The 24,063-nt window shown below is 45.7% G+C and overlaps 1 pseudogene; it reads left to right on the forward strand.

Annotated features, from left to right (window-relative positions):
* Positions 1-386: 386 nt before the first annotated feature.
* LOC126095882 (5S ribosomal RNA) lies at positions 387-504 on the forward strand (annotated as a pseudogene).
* Positions 505-24,063: the final 23,559 nt, after the last annotated feature.

A 24,063-nucleotide genomic window follows, 5' to 3' on the forward strand; every position in this document is an offset into this window, starting at 1 on the left:
CGAGATTTTTTCTGTTGGGACGTTACACTAAATGTGAATATTAGATTTATTTTTCTGGTGGGAGGTTACACGCTGGATTCGCATTCGGGAGGACGACGGTTCAATCCTGCGTCCGGCCATCCTGTATTAGGTTTTCCGTGATTTCCCTAAGTCGCTTCAGGCAAATGCCTGGATGGTTCCTTTCACAGGGCACGGACGACTTCCTTCCCCACCCTTCCCTAATCCGATGAGACAGATGACCTCGTTGTTTGGTCTCTTCCCCCAAATCACTCCAATCCAATCCTGTAGCTAACATATTTATAATTTTTGTGAGAGACCAGCATATATCGCGTTCCACCGTTGCTGCTCTAGAGGTAACACTATTTAATTTATTTATTATGCGCACAGGCAACGGCCTTGCCGCAGTGGATACACGGGTTCCCGTCAGATCACCGAAGTTAAGCACTGTCGGACGTGGCCGGCACTTGGATGGGTGACCATCCGGGCCGCCACGCGCTGTTGCCATTTTTCGGGGTGCACTCAGCCTCGTGATACCAACTGAGGGGCTACTCGACTGAATAGTAGCGGCTCCGGTCACAGAAAACCATTATAACGACCGGGAGTGCGGTGTGCTGACCACATGCCCCTCCTGTTTGCATCTTATCTGAGGATGACACGGCGGTCGGATGGTCCCGATGGGCCACTTGTGGCCTGAAGACGGAGTGCTTCTATGCGCGCAGGGATCAAAGTTATCAGCTTTGAACAGGGCCAGACGATTCAGTGGCAACGGGGATGAATGTATTTTGCAGTGACTGTATTTCCTTATTGGCGTTGGGAGTTGCATTGCCCAATGAATTCGTGTAAAATTTGGCTACCAGTAACACAGAGTAAGCATACCACTTGCACTTACAACACGCTACACGACAATTCGAGTTCAGTACTCATTCCACATATCACACATTCCTTTAACGTAATCGTGAAGATTATTATTTCATTTTTTAAAGAACTTTACAATATACACTCTTGGAAATGGAAAAAAGAACACATTGACACCGGTGTGTCAGACTCACCATACTTGCTCCGGACACTGCGAGAGGGCTGTACAAGCAATGATCACACGCACGGCACAGCGGACACACCAGGAACCGCGGTGTCGGCCATCGAATGGCGCTAGCTGCGCAGCATTTGTGCACCGCCGCCGTCAGTGTCAGCCAGTTTGCCGTGGCATACGGAGCTCCATCGCAGTCTTTAACACTGGTAGCATGCCGCGACAGCGTGGACGTGAACCGTATGTGCAGTTGACGGACTTTGAGCGGGAGGCCGGGTGGACGTACCGCCGAATTGCTCAACACGTGGGGCGTGAGGTCTCCACAGTACATCGATGTTGTCGCCAGTGGTCGGCGGAAGGTGCACGTGCCCGTCGACCTGGGACCGGACCGCAGCGACGCACGGATGCACGCCAAGACCGTTGGATCCTACGCAGTGCCGTAGGGGACCGCACCGCCACTTCCCAGCAAATTAGGGACACTGTTGCTCCTGGGGTATCGGCGAGGACCATTCGCAACCGTCTCCATGAAGCTGGGCTACGGTCCCGCACACCGTTAGGCCGTCTTCCGCTCACGCCCCAACATCGTGCAGCCCGCCTCCAGTGGTGTCGCGACAGGCGTGAATGGAGGGACGAATGGAGACGTGTCGTCTTCAGCGATGAGAGTCGCTTCTGCCTTGGTGCCAATGATGGTCGTATGCGTGTTTGGCGCCGTGCAGGTGAGCACCACAATCAGGACTGCATACGACCGAGGCACACAGGGTCAACACCCGGCATCATGGTGTGGGGAGCGATCTCCTACACTGGCCGTACACCACTGGTGATCGTCGAGGGGACACTGAATAGTGCACGGTACATCCAAACCGTCATCGAACCCATCGTTCTACCATTCCTAGACCGGCAAGGGAACTTGCTGTTCCAACAGGACAATGCACGTCCGCATGTATCCCGTGCCACCCAACGTGCTCTAGAAGGTGTAAGTCAACTACCCTGGCCAACAAGATCTCCGGATCTGTCCCCCATTGAGCATGTTTGGGACTGGATGAAGCGTCGTCTCACGCGGTCTGCACGTCCAGCACGAACGCTGGTCCAACTGAGGCGCCAGGTGGAAATGGCATGGCAAGCCGTTCCACAGGACTACATCCAGCGTCTCTAGGATCGTCTCCATGGGAGAACAGCAGCCAGCATTGCTGCGAAAGGTGGATATACACTGTACTAGTGCCGACATTGTGCATGCTCTGTTGCCTGTGTCTATGTGCCTGTGGTTCTGTCAGTGTGATCATGTGATGTATCTGACCCCAGGAATGTGTCAATAAAGTTTCCCCTTCCTGGGACAATGAATTCACGGTGTTCTTATTTCAATTTCCAGGAGTGTAGATGGCTGTAGTATTGCCTACACAATTCAATTTCCAGGAGTGTAGATGGCTGTAGTATTGCCTACACAAGGTATAAAAGGGCAATGTATTAGTGGAGTGGTCATTTGTACTCAGGTGATTATCGTGAGAAGCTTTTCAACGTGATTATGGAATTAACAAATTTCGAATGCGGAATGCTAGAGATATTTCGCGTTCGGGAGGACGACGGTTCAACGCCGCGTCCGGCCATCCTGATTTAGGTTTTCCGTGATTTCCGTGATTGCCGGGATGGTTCCTTCGAAAGGGCACGGCCGATTTCCTTCCCCATCCTTCCCTAATCCGAGCTTGTGCTCCGTCTCTAATGACGTCGTTGTCGACGGGACATTAAACGCTAATCTCCTCCTCCTCCTCCTCCTCCTCCTCCTCCTCCTAGAGATATTCCATTTCGGAAATCGTCAGGGAATTGAATATTTCGAAATGGTTCAAATGGCTCTAAACACTATGGGACTTAACATCTGAGATCATCAGTCCCCTAGACTTACAACTACTTAAACCTAACTAACCTAAGGACATCACACACATCGATGCCCGAGGCAGGATTCGAACCTGCGACCGTAGCAGCAGCGCGGTTCCGGACTGAAGCGCCTAGAACGGCTCGGCCACAGCGGCCGGCGAATATTCCGAGATCCGAAGTGTCATCAGAGTGCCGAGAATACCCGATTCCAGGCATTACCTCTCACCATGGACAACGCAATGGCCGACGGCCTTCACTTAATGACGGAGAGCAGCGGTCGTTGCCCGGAGTTGTCAGTGCTAACAAACAAGGAACTGTGTGTGGAACAACTGCAGAAATCAATGTGGGACGTACGACGAACGTACCCAATAGGACAGCGCGCCGAAATTTGGCATTAGTGGGCTGTGGCAGCAGACGACCGACGCGATTGCCTTTGTTAGCAGCACGACATCGCCTGCAGTGGCTCTCCCGGGCTCGGGCCGTATCAGTTGGACCGTAAACAGTTGGGAAAGCGTGGCCTTGTTACTTGAGTCCCGATTTTGGTTGGTAAGAACTGATAGTAGCGTTCGAGTGTGGCGCAGACCCAATAAGCCATGTTATCAACAAGGCACTGTGCAACCTAGTGGTTGCTCCATAATGGTGTGGGCTGTGTTTACATGGGAAGGACTCAGTCCTTTGATCCCAATGAACCGATCAATGGCTGCAAATTATTATTTTCGGCTGCTTGGAGACCATTTTCAGCCATTCACGGACTTCATGTTCCCAAACAACAATGGACATTCGAGTGAATGACTTGGCCAACGATATCACCGGACATGAGTTACAACGAACATTTATGGGACATAGTCGAGAGGCCAGTTCGTGCACAACATCCTGCACCAGCAACACTTTCACAATTACGGACGGCTCTAGAGGCAGCATGGCTCAAGACTTCTGCAGGGAACTTCCAACAGCTTGTTGAGTCCATGCCACGTCGAGTTGATGCACTACGTCGGGAAAACGGAGGTGCGACACGATATTATGAGGTATACAATGACCTCCAGAATGAGATTTCCACTCTGCAGCGGAGTAGGCGCTGATATGAAACTTCCTGGCAGATTAAAACTGTGCGCCGGACCGAGACTCGAACTCGGGACCTTTGCCATTGCCAGCTTCGCAGGAGAGCTTCTGTAAAGTTCGGAAGATAGGGGACGAGGTCCTGGCAGAAGTAAAGCTGTGGGGACGGGGCGTGAGTCGTGCTACAGAGTGGAAATCTCATTCTGGAAACATCCCCTAGACTGTTGCTAAGCCGTGTCTCCGCAAATATCCTTTTTTTCAGCAGTGCTAGTTCTGCAAGATTCGCAGGAGAGCTTCTGTGAAGTTGGAAGGTAGGAAACGAGGTACTGCCAGAAGTAAAGCTGTGACGACGGGGCGTGAGTCGTGCTTGGGTAGCTCAGTTGGTAGAGCACTTGTTCGCGAAAGGCAAAGGTCCCGAGTTCGAGTCTCGGTCCGGCACACTGTTTTAATCTGCCAGGAAGTTTCATTATGAGCAATTGTTCATCTTCGCTACCGTGAAATATGTCTCTTCTATTGAAAAAGTGCTCATAGCTCTTAAGGTATGCATTTTATAGCCCACGTTTACTGGACATCTTTTTCTTCTTTTAGTTCACACTATCTCTTCCCAAAACAGGGAAAGGAAAGTTTGCAGCAGAAGAGATTTGTTTCGCACTATCGAAGACGAACAAGTGCTCATAGCTCTGAACGGTCGCAGGTTCGAATCCTGCCTCGGGCATGGATGTGTGTGATGTCCTTAGGTTAGTTAGGTTTAAGTAGTTCTAAGTTCTAGGGGACTGATGACCACAGATGTTAAGTCCCATAGTGCTCAAAGCCATTTGAACCATAGCTCTTAAGGTACACTTATTTGAGCCCATATTTACTAGATTGTTTTGCTTCGGACGGTTCAAAAATGGTTCAAATGGCTCTGAGTACTATGGGACTTAACATCTGAGGTCATCAGTCCCCTAGACTTAGAACTACTTAAGCCTAACTAACATAAGGACATCACACACATCCATACCCGAGGCAGGATTCGAACCTGCGGTCGTAGCGGTCGCGCGGTTCCAGACTGAAGCGCCTAGAACCGCTCGGCAACACCGGCCGGCTGCTTCGGATGAAAGATGGTGCATTTCTCATGGGACACCCTGTAAATACGGTGCCTATAACTTAACTGTGGTACACAAGCAGTGTACAGGGAAAACCATTTACCACAGGGAGACCCAACCTTACAGGAATGAGGTTCAGACTGTGCGCTGCTGTATTGTGTTATTAGTAGCGTTCATGTCTTCGCTTGCCTTTAGGCGCCGGTACTGGCATCGCGACGTAGGACAAACCCGGACCCCGAGGATGAACCATATGGTGCGTGAACGGCACGCATTACTGTGATCTGCCTCGTCAACATGTGTCCCTCCTTACGAGACAGAGGTCTTTTCGTGCACCATGGAGCTCCACATCGCATTGATCGTGAGATCATTTGTTTACTCCGTAGTACATTTGCAGAAAACGAATTACTGGCCCGTCGTTCCAACCTGCGTGGCCACCAAGATCACCAGATCAGAACTCGTGTGATTTCTGGTTGTGGGTTTACATGATGGACAGGGTTCATCAACGGGACACTAACGCACGTTGGAGGTTGAAGACAAGCGTAGTGAGTGGGGTGAGTAACGTCCCACTGGACATGTTTTGGACAGCAGCAGAGCAGTCTCTACTTTAGGGTTCGTGTATACAGCTGGTCGTCACACTGAGCTACGTCTGTAACCTGGAATGTAGATATGATACGCAGTTAAGAAATGTTACCCTGTAAGTAGACTCTTTATGTTTATATGTTGGTAACGCCACGTAGCGCTCTGTATGAAAATCATTGACTGTGTTGTGAGCAGTCTGTGGCTGGTAGGACTCATTCGATTGTGTAGTGTTGTTTTTTAGTTTCATTTTGTTCGTTTTTCTTCGTTGCATCTGATCGGGGCGGACATTGTAAGACGCCCTTGTAATGTTGTTGCATTAATTTGTTCCAAAAGCGGTGCTGATATCCAAGACCATAAAGGTGGGTTAAAAGCTGTGAGCTACCTGAGGAAGTTAACCTTGCATTACTGCGCAACTGTTTCACCAAAATACAATTTAAATAAAAAGAAACAAATCAGTTTATACTTGGACATTTATTTTAACATTGATCATCCTGGACCCTGGAGAGTACCTGCTGGTATTCCCTTTGGCATTCTTCTCTCAGAGCTTGGAAATTCCTAAGTAGCTGTTCCTCGCTCTCTTTCGATTCCGCATTGCGACTCCGCTTGCCCTGTTCTAAGGCTTGCAGACGATCATCGATTTGTTCAAATGTACGGCCTAATTCTTTCATAATATCACTTTTTATTTCACTTGCCAGTTTGTTTATTCTTTGTGAGATATCATCGGACACTCTCTGCATCGACTTGTCGACTTTATTTGTCTGCTGGATTAGTTTTTCGTCTATTTGTTCGCCTAGCTCGCGGATCGTTTTTTCAGTTTTCTGCGTCATTTGTTCGCCTAACTCTGCGATCGATTTTTCAGATGATTCTATTTGTTCTCGGAACGATTTTTCTGATTTCTCTGCATTTTCTTTATTTTGATACAATAAGGCTTTTATGAGTTCTGCCAAATCAATTTGGTTACTTGGAGGCAAATTAATTTCTGGCTCTGCTGTGAGCCCGTTCGTCCTGTTTTGCATTTCCTCAGAAGTATTCCCCGTTGCATTTTCGGAACAGTCCGACGTGTTAATGTTCGAAATCAAATTATCCCCTTGGTCCATGTTGCTTAAGTTGTTGGACCGCCTACTTCTAGCTTGGTTACGTGTCTGCATTAGATCAATTTATACCCGGTACGCAACACACTAATCAGAATAAATGTATCCCCCAAAATTTACGACAGTCACACGAAAGGTACCCAACCTAGTACGCACTTTTTTCACACGCAAAACAAATTTATATCTTTGATCGAAGTCAGTGCAATTTACAAGCGAGAAAAAAAACACATACATATAAAACACACATATATAGAAAACAAAACAAGACAAACAACACAACGCCGCTCAACAACGCCGTGAATCTTTTGAAAGTCTGCTCAGAAACAACGCAGAAGTTGAGCACTTGCCCGCGAAAGGCAAAGGTCCCGAGTTCGAGTCTCGGTCCGGCACACAGTTTTAATCTGCCAGGAAGTTTCAAAGGGAAAACTGTTTGAGTACTTTGTTTTGCTCAGCTGTTCGGAAATCAAATAACGTTTTTCCAGCACTGTCATTCATAATTTTTCAAAGGCGACGTTTCACAACCTTCCCAGGTGGAAATTAAAATGTGTTTCTTTCAATTCGTTATTTCTCTTCGGCATTCTTATAAATGTTTCCACAAAGTTTCATTGTCCTACAGTCATTGGTTTTTCGTGGAGGTGCTCTCAAGTAGGGAAAGTTTAATTATAACCACCCTGTATAAAGGGTGAACCACATAATACTTTCACGACAGATAAATGTGACATGAAAGACACTATCGATACTCAGTTTTCACATAACTAAATTGTAGACAAGGGCACGCATTTGTAGCGAATAAACAGATTTTGAAACGTTGACGAAAGTGCAGTTTTTTACAACAGTTAAAATTTTTTAATGGTACAACGCCTATTGACAGTAAAACTTTGAAAGTAGCGTAAATGAGAAAGTCCGTGGTGTTTGTTGCAGGAAGCTAATGCTGGTAATTTACGAGTTATCGCACTGTGAACATTGTAAGCGCTGACAGGTGTTTGTTCCACCCTATTGCTTAGATACTAAGCGACGGTGTTATGTTTGTTTATACTGTGTTATGCGTGCACTGCGATTGCATTGCAACGATACTGTCAGTGTGTGATAGTGGACGTAGTAGGAAATACTTGAAAAATGGTATTTCCCAACGAGAAAACAGTGTACACGCTCATGGCTGATGGTGAATGTTGGAAGTATACCGTTTACGCCAAAAAGTGTCTCAGGAGACGTCAGTCTCTTCACATAATTACAGATGATATGAAACTGTGTTTTACTGCGGCTTAAGCTGCAGTTTCCACTAAAATGATAGAACGTGTGGAGGAATCGTCGCATCGCAGACTTCAAGCTTGTACTGAAGCTGGCAGTGGTCATTTTGAGTACAGGTTTTGAGGGTACATAGGTTCATCTTTGTCTTTCGTTTGCCCTATTTAATGTCCCGCTTAACAACACTCCCCCCCCCCCCCCCAGAGACTTATAAACATCTGTCCGCAACTCGTGGTCTCGCGGTCGCGTTCTCGCTTCCCGAGCACGGGGTCCCGGGTTCGATTCCCGGCGGAGTCAGGGATTTTCACAGCCTCGAGATGACTGGGTGTTTGTGTTGTCCTCATCATTTCATCATCATTCATGCAAGTGGCAAGATTGGACTGAGACAAGATTGGGAATTTGTACGGGCGCTGAAACCACGTAGTTGAGCGCCCCACATTCCAAACATCATCATTATTATTAACATCTGTGTAAGGCTCCACATAATTACCCAAGTGAAATTCACATTCGTTTGTGTTACAACTTGGAACAAACAACTGTTGGTGTTTACAAATGTTCAAACTACGATATGTACAGGGTGTTTCAAAAATGACCGGTATATTTGAAACGCCAATAAAAACCAAACGAGCAGCGATAGAAATACACCGTTTGTTACAATATGCTTGGGACAACAGTACATTTTCAGGCAGACAAACTTTCGAAATTACAGTAGTTACAATTTTCAACAACAGATGGCGCTGCGGTCTGGGAAACTCTATAGTACGATATTTTCCACATATCCACCATGCGTAGCAATAATATGGCGTAGTCTCTGAATGAAATTACCCGAAACCTTTGACAACGTGTCTGGCGGAATGGCTTCACATGCAGATGAGATGTACTGCTTCAGCTGTTCAATTGTTTCTGGATTCTGGCGGTACACCTGGTCTTTCAAGTGTCCCCACAGAAAGAAGTCACAGGGGTTCATGTCTGGCGAATAGGGAGGCCAATCCACGCGGCGTCCTGTATGTTTCGGATAGCCCAAAGCAATCACACGATCATCGAAATATTCATTCAGGAAATTAAAGACGTCGGCCGTGCGATGTGGCCGGGCACCATCTTGCATAAACCACGAGGTGTTCGCAGTGTCGTCTAAGGCAGTTTGTACCGCCACAAATTCACGAAGAATGTCCAGATAGCGTGATGCAGTAATCGTTTCGGATCTGAAAAATGGGCCAATGATTCCTTTGGAAGAAATGGCGGCCCAGACCAGTACTTTTTGAGGATGCAGGGACGATGGGACTGCAACGATGGGGCTTTTCGGTTCCCCATATGCGCCAGTTCTGTTTATTGACGAAGCCGTCCAGGTAAAAATAAGCTTCGTCAGTAAACCAAAAGCTGCCCACATGCATATCGCCGTCATCAATCCTGTGCACTATATCGTTAGCGAATGTCTCTCGTGCAGCAATGGTAGCGGCGCTGAGGGGTTGCCGCGTTTGAATTTTGTATGGATAGAAGTGTAAACTCTGGCGCATGAGACGACGATACGTGGACGTTGGCGTCATTTGGACCGCAGCTGCAACACGGCGAACGGAAACCCGAGGCGGCTGTTGGATCACCTGCTGCACTAGCTGCGCGTTGCCCTCTGTGGTTGCCGTACGCGGTCGCCCTACCTTTCCAGCACGTTCATCCGTCACGTTCCCAGTCCGTTGAAATTTTTCAAACAGATCCTTTATTGTATCGCTTTTCGGTCCTTTGGTTACATTAAACCTCCGTTGAAAACTTCGTCTTGTTGCAACAACAATGTGTTCTAGGCGGTGGAATTCCAACATCAGAAAAATCCTCTGTTCTAAGGAATAAACCATGTTGTCTACAGCACACTTGCACGTTGTGAACAGCACACGCTTACAGCAGAAAGACGACGTACAGAATGGCGCACCCACAGACTGCGTTGTCTTCTATATCTTTCACATCACTTGCAGCGCCATCTGTTGTTGAAAATTGTAACTACTGTAATTTCGAAAGTTTGTCCACCTGAAAATGTACTGTTGTCCCAAGCATATTGCAACAAACGGTGTATTTCTATCGCTGCTCGTTTAGTTTGTATTGCCGTTTCAAATATACCGGTCATTTTTGAAACACCCTGTATAAACTACTTGCACTAGACTCCTGCAACAAACACCACTGACGTTCTAATTTTGTCTACTCTGATTGTGGTACTGTCAATAGATATTGTTCCTTAAAAATATTTGTGACTTTGTTAAATAAATAACACGTGTGAAACGCATAATACTGTGTATAGGCTGCAAAGGCGGGCCCTGTCTACCATTCCAATCTGTGAAATCTACCCGCCGGAGGTTCGCGTCTTCCCTCAGGCAATGCGCGAGTGTATTGTTCTTAGCATAAGTTAGTTTAAGTAGTGTGTAAGTCTAGGCGCAAACTGAGACGCGTATAGCGCGTGTGGAGCGACGCAGTGCAGCGCAGCGCGCGTTTCTGTAACATCACAGGTTCAAATGGGGCCGCGCAAATTGCGATGCGACGCAACTGGGACGCGACACGCGCCTGCGCCAGGTCGTGCGGCGTTGCGGTTGCGGCCATATGCTCACATCGGAACGGCGCATATGAGCAGTGGTAGTATTGCCCATACGATAAATTTTGCCTTACTGTGTTACTAAATTTTATTGCCTTTGGGTAGTGTTTCGTTTTACTCCATTTAAACGCTCCAGCTTTCTTCGTTAGTACATTATACTTCTCTGTTATTTATATCCGTATAGTTTTGTTTTTTTTGTTTCTCTTCTGTCAAGAAAAATGCATACTTCAGTAACTGATGCGCCATTGGCCGCTGGAATTGTATCATATGCCTCGGCGATGTTTTCAAATCGCAAGAAGGGACAGTGGGTAGTGAATAAGGAATCAAGGAACATTATATAATCATGTGATTAAGAAGCAAGGCAGGAAAGTAAAACAAGGTTATCTCTTCGCTGCCTAGAACGCTGGCGTATCTGCACGATCTGTTACAAAAATTTTGAAAAGGATAATCTCCACAGGTGTGATCCCTTTGTGCTCCTGGTAAAAAGCGTCCAAGGTCTGAAGTATAGAAGTTTCACTGTGATTACTCTGATATGGATGTAATAATGTAATACGACACACTGTACTACATGCATGTGAACATCACATTTCCACTCTCAAGCTAGAAACAGTCGTAAAGCAGCCAGAAATAACAATGTTTTAATTGGTTCGCCGTGATGAGAAAAAGCGTTTCAATTGTTGCATGCACGTTATCAGCATTCATAAACTAATCATACAACAGGCTACACAAATTAAGAAAATGGTCGGTATTATTACGAAAGTAATAGTGTCATGATTAGATATATTTAATTTGTTGAAATGTACTGCTGACAAAGGCAGATCTACTTTCATGACAATGTTTTCGAACTCCAGGTCACAAGGCACAAATGGCTAGCTTGCGCATTCCTGTCGCGCGCATTATCCTCCACTGCTGACAATACACTGACCATTGTGTTGTGCGACAGATCAATTGCTTATTTTTATCAATAACAACTGTTTTATTCGCGATCACACGTTGTCTGTTTGACAAGCCGTAGGTGAGTAACCAGTATCTGGCATGTGCCTATCATTCTGCCTGAAGGAACGCTCGTCATTATTTTAATACTGCTCAGATCAAGAGAAGGAATAAAATCCTTTGGTAAGTTTCCCATTCCAGTCGCTCAGTGTTAAAAATACGATGGGTTACGGGGATTCCACCAAAATTCCAACAGAATTCGCAATCTATTTTTGTGTCAGTTGTTTACCTTTTCTCACTCGAAGAAGCATCACCGTTTGTGAGTAAAGGCCACATTTCTCTTGGTGACAGGTTTAATTGTACTTCTTTTGTCACAGTGTAATTTGCCAAACTCATCTCACAGCAGCTATTACGACAGCATTCCGAAACGGAGTGCCTCATTAAATAAGTAACTGGCAATCAAAGAGATCAATAGCTTACGAAAAACCTCTAGTGTCGGTTTACAGAAACATAAAAGAAAGAAATTTCATGTTTATTTTCATACTAGGACGCTCTTGTTTCGCTAGCTGTCGATAACTCTTAAAAAATTACAGTCACTGAAGTGAAATAAATAAAAAGGGAAGTATAGGTACTGATATATCGCCATAGATAAGAAAGTTCCGTGTGTTTAAGAATTGGCAAAACACTCTCCTCCTTGTGTGCTATCATTCGCCAAACTTTCATTGCGATGTCTCGAGCGGTTTAGGAGATATGAGAGATGTTGCGAGTATTTCATTCTCGCAGGCGTGAGGTCGGAAGTGAGCGCGCTACATAGGATCCATTTTCTCGAGATCGGTGGCAGATAGGGATCCCTCCCAAGTCTAAACAAAAATTCAACATGTTAGCTAAATTTCAAACGCAGCAACGTATGGTGTAATACGCACCAAACGCAAGATCATAAAGACCCCTAATTTTCGTTGCAAACTCTTTGAGTTTTGCGTAGTGTCTTACTAAAATGTGTACATCACAATAAGAATGGTCATTAGCGAGATCATGGGCACTTCGCCACGAAGCTGACATATAACGCTACAAGTAAGGCAAAAATCAAATATTTTCAGTGAATGGTTTCTGTAAAGTCGTTTGAGAAAGATAACAGGTTGCGCGCGCTTCGATTTTTTCAGCGCAGAGCGTCGCCAGTCGGCGCGTGCGAAGTATGGTGTACGCGTCGCAATATGCGCTGGACCAAGCGGCTTGTGCAGACGTGCGTGTCGCGCCATAATGTCGTGTCACGTCACACGTGCTATACGTGTCTCAATTTGCGCCTAGCCTAATTCTAGGGACCGATGACCTAAGCAGTTTGGTCGCTTAGGAATTCACACACATTTGAATATTTTGAACTATTCTGTGAAATCTACACATAAATGGCGCCTTCCGTTATAGAAATATATGCGGTGCAAGTTCTGTGTGACTCCCCTTGTATTTTACGGTTGACATTGTGATCACCATCTCGAATTCTGCCTGCAGCGTTCGCACTCCCCCCTGCACGATTGATTGTTGCCTAGTTAGTGTGAAAGCGGTGCACGAGGTACTTCCTTTCTATCGCCACAAGTGTGCATTAAATTGATTAAGCGGCGTTACACGGCTGGTCGTCCGCCGCGAGCACTCTTGGTTCCCACAAGCAGTGGCGGAGCGTGGCGCAGAGAAGAGCAGTCGGACCTGCCGTGACAGATGAGCGTCGCCTGGCACTTGACTCACCCGGCGCGCGCGTGCGCGCCACGTGGCAGAAGCAGCCAGCGGCGCACGGCCTCCTGACAGATTACAACGCCTCCAGGGGCAGAGCCCTTCCCTCCAAACTTCCCACAGGCACGCCAGCGCAGCTGCCGGCCACAGGGCCGAGCGCCCCCTGTTGAATCTTGTCCCGCACCGCGGAGGTCGCAGTCAGGTTGACTACATCCTGTCCATCGCAAGTTTAACGGGTAAGTACGAGGTGCGTTCAAGCTCTAAGGCCTCCGATTTTTTTTCTAATTACCTACTCATCCGAAATCGATGAAACTGGCGTTATTTCTCGACGTAATCGCCCTGCAGACGTACACATTTTTCACAACGCTGACGCCATGATTCCGTGGCAGCGGCTAAGGCTTCTTTAGGAGTCTGTTTTGACCACTGGAAAATCGCTGATGCAATAGCAGCACGGCTGGTGAATGTGCGGCCACGGAGAGTGTCTTTCATTGTTGGAAAAAGCCAAAAGTCACTAGGAGTCAGGTCAGGTGAGTAGGGAGCATGAGGAATCACTTCAAAGTTGTTATCACGAAGAAACTGTTGCGTAACATTAGCTTGATGTGCGGGTGCGTTGTCTCGGTGAAACAGCACACGCGCAGCCCTTCCCGGACGTTTTTGTTGCAGTGTAGGAAGGAATTTGTTCATCAAAACATTTTCGTAGGATGCACCTGTTACCGTAGTGCCCTTTGGAACGCAATGGGTAAGGATTACGCCCTCGTTGTCCCGGAACATGGACACCATCATTTTTTCAGCACTGGCGGTTACCCGAAATTTTTTTGGTGGCGGTGAATCTGTGTGCTTCCATTGAGCTGGCTGGCGCTTTGTTTCTGGATTGAAAAATGGGATCCATGTCTCATCCATTGTCACAACCGACGAAAAGAAAGTCCCATTGGTGCTGTCGTTGCACGTCAGCATTGCTCGGCAACGTGCCACACGGGCAGCCGTGTGGTCGTCCGTAAGCATTCGTGGCACCCACCTGGATGACACTTTACGCATTTTCAGGTCGTCATGCAGGATTGTGTGCACAGAACCCACAGAAATGCCAACTCTGGAGGCGATCTGTTCAACAGTCATTCGGCGATACCCCAAAACAATTCTCTCCACTTTCTCTATCGTGTCGTCAGACCGGCTTGTGCGAGCCCGAGGTTGTTTCGGTTTGTTGTCACACGATGTTCTGCCTTCATTAAACTGTCGCACCCACGAACGCACTTTCGACACATCCATTACTCCATCACCACATGTCTCCTTCAACTGTCGATGACTTTCAATTGGTTTCACGCCACGCAAATTCAGAAAACGAATGATTGCACGCTGTTCAAGTAAGGAAAACGTTGCCATTTTAAGTATTTAAAACGGTTCTCATTCTCGCCGCTGGCGTTAAAATTCCATCTGCCGGTCGGTCCTGCCATCTCTGGGACGTATTGACAATGAACGCAGCCTCATTTTAAAACAATGCGCATGTTTTTATCTCTTTCCAGTCCGGAGAAAGAAATCGGACGCCTTAGAACTTGAATGCACCTCGTAAATATTGCGCCGTGCATTCCATCGCGATTGTTGTTACGTCATTAAAGGCTCATTTCCAGTCTAAGGGCCAACGGCGACACCATGTTACCCTGCGAGGTGGCTCAGTGATTAGCACACTGGACTCGCATTCGGGTGGATGACGGTTCAATCCCGTGTACGACCATCCTGATTTAGGTTTCCCGTGATTTCCCTAAATCGCTTAATGCAAATGCCGGGGTGGTTCCTTTGACAGGGCACGGCCCACTTCCCTCCTCATCCTTCCCTAATCCGATGAGGCTGATGACCACGCTGTTTGGTGTCTTCCTCTCAAATTAACCAAACCCAACCTGTCCAGGGATTTTTCCGATTCAAGTAAGTAAAAGGAAGATGATACATTTGCTTCGATACCGAATACTTTCACAATCGAATCATCCTTTCGATACTTACTCGGATGCAACAGAAAAGTACTTGTATCTAATCAGTCCTGTGCGCATATCGGAGTGGTGAGTGAGTGGTTGGCCCTGTTTGAACGCATTTGTTAATAACGTCGCCATAGTTCACAATACCGAATTTACCGCACACACACTGGAAAGACACGAATACCACATTGTTCCCTTCCATAAACGTCGGTGCTTGTATACCCGCATCGGAGTCGCGCTACGTTGCAACGCCCTCAAATGGAGACTTTTTGATAGCGCATTATAAAAGTGTTCAGTCGAAATTTCACCATATAATCGAATACTGAAGCCATACACGGCAATAGCTACACCCGTCTGTTAAGCTCTCAACTCCTTCCACATCAGAATTCGAGGAATACCGATCATAGCTCATCTGCCGCCCTTACGAGTAGCCGATCAGCATCAGTATCTGTGATGCCATCTACTTCTCACGGATACACTTTCGACCGCACAGCGCTTTTCACAAAATCGACATTTTCCCAACACAGACGATTCTCGTCTTCTCGTTTTACCAGGAGTAGACAGTTTAGCTGTGATCCGTTTTCGTTTACGCACTCACGTCAGACTGCACTCGACACATAAACTCCGATAGAGTCCGGTGTTACTTCTAAAACCTCCGCTTCGGTAGCGACTGATTTTTACATAAAAACCTTTAGGGACATTAAGCACAGTCTGCTTCTGCCCGATTCTAACGGCTTTCCGCGCCTATGTTTCACAACGGACTGGAACCGCGCGACCGCTACGGTCGCAGGTTCGAATCCTGCCTCGGGCATGGATGTGTGTGACGTCCTTAGGTTGGTTAGGTTTAAGTAGTTCTAAGTTCTAGGGGACTGATGACCTTAGTAGTTAAGTCCCATAGTGCTCAGAACCATTTGAACCATTTTTTTTTTCACTACGGAACACGTAGCAACTTGACTCAAATTCACAGTATATACAATCGACAAGCACATGTAAACACGACTGGCGGAACAGAAAAAGCCAAAGTGCAATGAGATTTAAAACAAGGACTAGGAGAGTTAAATATTTAACACGATGGCTGACAAAAACAGCGAATACTTGTGTCATTCACGCCAGATTAAGAACAAAATAAGTGATACATAACTAAGGTCTATTTTCAATGGCTGTAGTCGCCCTACGGCCAACAACCAGTCGCTCAGCGTGCTTGGTAGGAATTTGTTTACACAACGTTTAAGCTTACCGTGAAGAGAGTATAGTTAACTCATCCCTAATATTTGAATATACATTGGGAAATTAATTTTGAAAGAAGATTTACACGAAAACACGTTTTATAGAATCTGAATTTATTATCACACGTACAACAACAATACGTGTCATTAGTCATATTTCTTAGAAATAACAGAAATATGTACAGAAAAGCTACTTCCCAAGCTTTAGTAGACACCAAATTCTTGACTATTTCATTAATTTAAATATGGGTATTGTGTTCTGTACTAATCAAAGAGAAATTTGTTAGTTTACTGTGCGACAGCGTCGAACAAAGGTTACTTTTTATTATTTTTAATTTAGAAACAGATCTTTTATGGTGATCTTCGGCGACCCGTATTGCTAGCTAAATCGTAAGTGACGTTTATAAATCTGGAAATACTGAAATTAAATCTTTTGAAAACAATTAATGAAAATGTCTAAAGAGGTTCTGCAGTCATCAGGGAAGACTGGTAAATGTTCTGTTTTATTAAGGAGGCAGTTACAATCAGTATCAAAGTTTCAGCAGCTGCTCATTATGTTTTGTAAATTTGAGCAAATCCTTCTATCTTATGAATCTAATTTATTGGAATAGTGTTAAGTTTTTCAGAAAGGAGAAAGCTGTGCTGTTTTAACTTTTAAAAGTCTGGACGTGAGTGAGACTTTGTTGTAGCTGTGTCCAGCAAGTGACGGCTAAAATTTATTTTGAAATACTCGTAGGTCTCTGGGTCTGTTATCAGCTCATCTGTAGCGTCATACAAAACTTTTTTCCTGGTCTGGGGACATGTTGCGCGTAATTGTCTTGGCATCAGCCACTTCACACACTTCTTACTGATCATTTCTCCGAACGCAGATTCAGTTCGAATTCTTTCTCTTGAGACCACATTTTGACTCTGTCTGAAAGAACAACAGTGGGTCTTTGTAAAGTTTTCGCGACAGTATTTGTTTGGGATAGTGTGCCATACTAAATAAATATGGTTACCATACTTGGCATTCCTTCTGTATTCATCTCACGACGATCTTGGCCTTGTTTAAGGATTATGCATTCCTATCGATAGCGGACATAAAAGCATCCACATTACGGATGTAATGTCGGTGGTTTTATCCAAACGGAAGCGGGAGTCGGAGGCTGCGCAGTTGTTTTGTGAGATTCGAAGACGAACCACTAGAATGAAGTTTTTACTTTTTAATGGATTGCGTACTGCTCCGAAACTTCCTATCTGGTTAAAAATGAGTGTCGGACTGGGACTTTAAGCCGGAGACTTATAGGCCTATTTCGTGGGCAGTGCTCTTACCGACAATAAACCACGCACGACTTACGGCTCTACAGATTCACCTTGGTCACTATCTCTCTCCTATATTCCATACTTCACAGAAGTTCTCCTGCAACCTGTGAATAATACCTGGAAAGCTAAGTTGATAAAGAGCATTGCCTGTGAAAGGCAAGGCTCTTGGTTTGAGTCTCGGTCCAACACACAGTTTTGATCTGCAGTGAAATTTCGGCTTATTTATCAATACATGGTCCCAGGCCGAACGGTCAGTATTCAGGGATATGAAACGAAGAAGGATTCTAAGCAAAAGAGTCTAATAAACATGGGCTCTAACCTGCATACCTTAAAAATTATGAACACATCTTCGTCTTCGATACTGTGTAACAAATCTCTTCTACTACAAGCTCTCTGCTTTCCATATTTTGGGAGGAGGTAGTATCGACCAAAACGAGAAATAATTGTCTATTAGCATGGATTCTAAAATGCATAACTATTTTACTGGTCATTTTACTTGTTTTGGTCCATACTATTGCCTCTCAAAATATGTAAAGCAAAGGGTTTTCAGTAGAAGAGATGTGTCGCTGATTAACGAAGATAGACATTTCTGGAGACCGAAAATCTACTCTGTAGGTACCAACATGGATTCCGAAAACAACGATCTGCTCTGTTCGTCCACGAGACCCAGAAAGCAGTAGACACGAGCGCCCAGGTAGATGCCTAAGGAACAAAATACAACGGTATGGAATATCAACCCGACTGTGTGATTCGACTGAATTGTTTGTAGCAAACAGAACACAGCTTGTCATTCTGAAAGTAGAGAAGTCTTCAGACGTAAGATAACTTATGGCGTCCGTCAGTAGAGTTTTAGAGGACCATTACTTTCGACGATACACAGGTTGTTAGGGGTATAAATGCATATATTGTCATTGTTGATTGAGCACAGTGTACTGAACAACATGACATCAAATTTACCTCATATTCAGATAATTATAGCTATCTTAAGAGTGGTATGTTTTTAGGTCGGTTACCTTCAAGTACATGACGCAAGTGCAAACCAGCAATGCTTATTTTCCACCGGTCAGCAGGTCAGATGCTGAAATGTGGACGCCGAACAGTTAGGCTATGCTGTCAGGGGTAGTCCACTTAGTGCTGGAGTTACGACCGTGCACAAAGCATCAGATAGTAAATTATGTGCCGTTTTTGCATGAAGACTGTTAGACACAGAGAAAAAACAACTAACGCAGTGAAATGGGTGCAAGTTAAGGAACCAATGATCACAGTATCTGCACTTATACCCCTAATACCATGTATGCAAATGATCTAGTAGATAACGTCAGAAGTTCCATGAGGCTTTTCGCGGATGACGCTCTTGTATACAGAGAAATCGCGACGCTAGAACATGTAGCTAAATGCACAAAGACTGAAGAGGATCAACGCTTGATGCAGGGAGTGACAATATCTCTCAACATAAACAAATTTAAATATTGAGAATGCATAGACAGAAAGACCCTTTATTTTATGATTACAAAATTGCAGAACAAACACTGGAGGCAGTTATTTCCATAACATATCTAGGAGTATGCGTACAGAGGATTTGAAGTGGAACGACCACATAAAATTAATCGCGAGTAAGACAGATAGAAGATTGAGATTCATTGGAAGAATCCTCAGGAAATATATTCCGTCAACTAAGGAAGACGCCTACTGAACACTCGTTCGACAGTACTTGAATATTGATCGTCAGAATGGAGTCCGCACCATCTAGGACAGATAGAGAAAATAGAGAAGGTCCAAAGAAGAGCAGCACGTTTCGTTACTGCTTCATTTAGTAAGAGCGAAAGTGTCAGGGATATGCTGAGCCAACAACTGTGGAAGGCGCTGCAAGAGAGGCGCTGTGCATAATAGTATGGTCTACTGGTAAATTTCCGAGAGTGTACGTTCCTAGAAGAGTCAGCCAGTATATTGCTTCCTTCTACGCATATCTCGCGAGAAGACGATCAAGATAAAATTAGCGATATTCGAGCCCACAGAGAGACTTACCAGCAATCGTTCTTCTCGCGAACGATACGCGACTGGAACAGGAAAAGACGAAATGACAGTGGTACACCAAGTACCCTCCGCCACACACCATAAGGTGGCTTGAAGAGTATAAATGTAGATACAGACAAGCAAGTGTACTTTAGAGCCCATGTTTATTGGACATTTTGTCTTGTTTTGGTTCCTGCTAACACATCTGCAAGTTTGTCGGTGGAGTTACGGTTCAGCCTGTACAGCTTTTGCCCGCGAGTATGAGTATCCAGTCGGGCGCCAGCAGGTGGCGTGTTGCTCTTCCCCAGCCGCACGGGCCCGCAGGGAGTCGACGGCAATCAGGCGGGAGTGTGATGGCGAGGGGTGCAGCAGGGACCTGCTAGCTCGCTGCTCGGCTGATTTGTGTGGGAAGGAGGCGCGAGCGGTGGTCCCAGCCAGGGGGCTGATAGAAAACAGCGCCTCATCACCCTGCCCCGTGAACAGTAGCCACTTGTCCCATCTCCCAGCGGGCTTCCGCACCCCACTACGACGAGGCCGTCTGCATTTTTGTCTTGTTGCCCTCCGCCTCGGGGGCTCTCCTCGACATTTCGGTATGACACTGAATTAGAGGACCCGTATACTGTAGAAGTGTTCTTCTATACCGGCGGTCTCCGCAAAAGCGATCGGCAACTCTTCGGGCACGCGAGCAGTCTACATATGCCCTAGCACGCCTCAGCATCGCGAACCCGCCCTGTCGGAGTAATTTCTTCCTTTCCTATCTTCTTTCCTCTTCTTCATTCTAAACTATATTTTTGTATTTCTTTTCCAAAATTTAAAGTTCGTGTAAATTTTTGTTAAACGGTTTGGGACAGCTGCCACAAAGAAAAGAGAAGAAAGAGAAACAGCAAACAAATGTAACCAAGTTAAAGAAAACAAAATAAAAGAGACAAAAACAAAACACGACCAATTATGACCCGCCTCCACGTGGCGGGACACGGGTACGGTGCGATCGGATGCGGGAATTGGTGTGGAGGTTCAGCCGTATCAGCGCCCATATACCGATCGCAGCGGCTAAGTGGTCAATAAAGACCCACCTTAAACAATTACGTGGTCGGTCGTAAAATCAGGGCGGCAAGTGAAAAAAAAAAAGTGTCGCAGTAACGGAAAGACACCAGGCGGCATTAGCAGTGCTAGCAGGGGCCGTCACTCCCACGGGACCTATTCACGTCCACAACAGACGTGATCAGAAAATAGTGCGGTGAATACTCCGCCACCGGCAGCTATAAGACACTACAGAGCGACACGCACGTGCCACACGGGTCGCGCGGGTGCAGCGCATATTGCGACGCGTACACCAACTTCGCATCCGCCGACTGGCGACGTCCTGCGCTGACTGAACCGAAGCGCGCGCAACCTCTTATCTTTCTCAAACGATTTTACAGAAACTATTCTCTGAAAATATATGATTTTTGTCTTACCTGTAGCGTTATATGTCAGCTTCGTGGCTAAGTGCCCATCACCTCGCTAATGACCGTTCTTATTGTGATGTACACATGTTAGTAAGACACTACGCAAAACTCAAAAAGTTTGCAACGAAAATTAGGGGTCGCTACGATTTTGCGTTTGGTGCGTATTACACCATATGTTGCTGCGTAAGAAATTTAGCAAACATGTTGAATTTTTGTTTAGACTTGGGAGGAGGTCTCTATATGCCTCCGATCTCGAGAAAATGGATGCCATTTAGCGCGCCGACTTCCGATCTCACGCCCGCGAGAATGAAATACTCGCAACACCTCTCGTATCGCCTAAACCGCTCGAGACATCGAAACGAAAGTTTGGCGAATGATGGCACACAAGGAGGAGAGTGTTTTGCCAATTATTAAACACACGGCACTTTCTTATCTATGGCGATATATCACTACTTATACTTCTTTCTTTATTTATTTCACTCCAGTGACTGTAATTTTTTAAGAGTTACCGACAGCTAGCAATACAAGAGCTTCCTAGTATGAAAATAAACATAAACACGAGCCAGAAAAGAGGCATAATTAGTACGCTCGTAACGAGAGCAGGACGAATATGTGAGCCGCAACACCTCAAACGGGAAATGCAACACCTGGAAACTGTCCTGAGGAGCAATGGGTACTCCACAAATTATATTAGAAGTGTAAGAGAGCCAAACACTCGGCGAAGTAAGGAACCAGAAAAAGAAATGTCGGGTACGGCCTTTCTGCCATACATTCCCAGAGTGACGGACAGAATCGGCCGTATATTGCGCAAACATGGCGGAAAGACGATTTTCAAACCGACAAGGATGATCAAAGAGTGTCTTAGATCGGCGAAGGAGAAAAGAGACCCACTTGCAATGTCGGGAATATACCACATACCATGCACATGCGGAAAAGTTTATGTCGGAATGACTGGACGATCCATTAACACCAGGATCAAAGAGCATAAGCGACTTTGCAGGTTGGGGCAGGTGGAGAAATCGGCCGTGGCAGAGCACGCACTGAATGAGACCGACCACGTAATAAAATTCGCCGAACCGGGAGTTCTGGCTGTAGAGAAGCACTATCACACGCGCTTGTTCAGAGAAGCTGTAGAAATACAAATACACGCGAACAGTTTGAACAGGAAAGAGGAAAGCCTTAAGGTAAACGGATCCTGGCTTCCCGTACTGCAGCGAACGACCGTCGCAGGTAGCAAGAGGAGAATCGCACCGGAAATGACCGCGGAGAAGCCCTCGGACGTTGGCGCGCCAGGTACATATAGCCTGCGGCCGCGAGCTCGCCTCCAGTTCACCACCGGCAATGGAGGGTGAAGCTTGGACAATGCCAGCCACTCGTGCTGGCGAAACGTCAGAAAAATCATTAGATGAACGTCGGCCGAAGAACCCGAGACAGAAGCCAATAGGCAGTTTGTCAACATGAAATTTCTTCTTTTATGTTTCTGCAAACCGATACTATGAGGTTTTACGTAAGCTATTGGGCTCTGGGATTGCCAATTACTTGTTTAATGAGGCCCACCGTTTCGGAATTCTGTCGCAATAGCTGCTGTGAGATGAGTTTGGCAAATTATACTGTGAGAAAGGAAGTACAATTAAACCTGTCACCAAGAGAAATGTGGCCTTTACTCATAAATGGTGATGCTTCTTCGAATGACAAAAGGTTAACAACTCACACAAAAACAGATTGGCAATTCTGTTGGAATTTTGGTGAATCCCCGTAACCCATCGTATTTTTAACACTGAGCGACGGGAATGGGAAACTTACCAAAGGATTTTATTTCTTCTCTTGATCTGAGCAGTATTAAAATAATGACGAGCGTTCCTACAGGCGAAATGATAGGCACATGCCAGACACTGTTTACTCACCTAGGGCTTACCAAACTGACAATGCGTGATCGCGAATAAAATAGTTGTTAATGAGAAAAATAAACAATTGATCTGTCACACAACACAATGGTCAATGTATTGTCAGCAGCAAAGGATAATGCGCGCGACAGGAATGCACAAGCTAGCTAGCCATGTGTGCCTTGTGACCTGGAGTTCGAAAAACATCGTCATGAAAGTAGATCTGCCTTTGTCAGCAGTACATTTCAACAAATTAAATTTATCTGATCATAACACTCTTTTAGGATATTCCTACTTTCGTAATAATACCGACCATTTTCTTAATTTGTGTAGCCTGTTGTATAATTAGTTTATGAATGCTGATAACGTACATGCAACAATTGAAACACTTTTTCTCATCACGGCGAACCAATTAAAACATTGTTATTTGTGACTGCTTTTCGACTGTTTCCAGCTTGCAGTGGAAATATGTAGTTCACATGCATGTAGTACAGTGTGTCGTATTACATTATTACATCCATATCAGAGTAATCACAGTGAAACTTCTATACTTCAGATCTTGGACGCTTTTTACCACAAGAAGAAAGGGATCACGCCTGTGGAGATTATCCCTTTCTTATTTTTCTAACAGATCGTACAGATACGCTAGCTTACAAGGCAGCGAGAAGATAACCTTGTTTTACTTTCCTGCCTTGCTTCTTAATCACATGATTTTATAATATTCCTTGCTTCCTTATTCACTACCCTCTGTCCCTTCTTGCGATCTGAAAACATCGCGGAGGCCTTATTTAAGTCTTCGCCAAGCTGCACAGGTCAATTCTTCCGGCTTCGAGAGGCTCCCCTGCCCTCCGGGCGGGTGCTACACACCACATCGTCTTAGAACGTTCTCGAAGGCCATCGTAAGAGCCGACGACGCTGTATCCAGCATTCATCGTTGTTTCACTTGGTGCAATCAGACTGTATCCAGGATAGACTTTTTTGTTCCTATGCTAGTGTTATTCAGGACAGCCTCATCGGACACAAAATATTTTCCATACTAGTGTGTTTGTCTCAGTAGATC

The sequence above is a fragment of the Schistocerca cancellata genome, chromosome 8 (genome assembly GCF_023864275.1).
Source record: "Schistocerca cancellata isolate TAMUIC-IGC-003103 chromosome 8, iqSchCanc2.1, whole genome shotgun sequence".
NCBI lineage: Eukaryota > Metazoa > Arthropoda > Insecta > Orthoptera > Acrididae > Schistocerca > Schistocerca cancellata.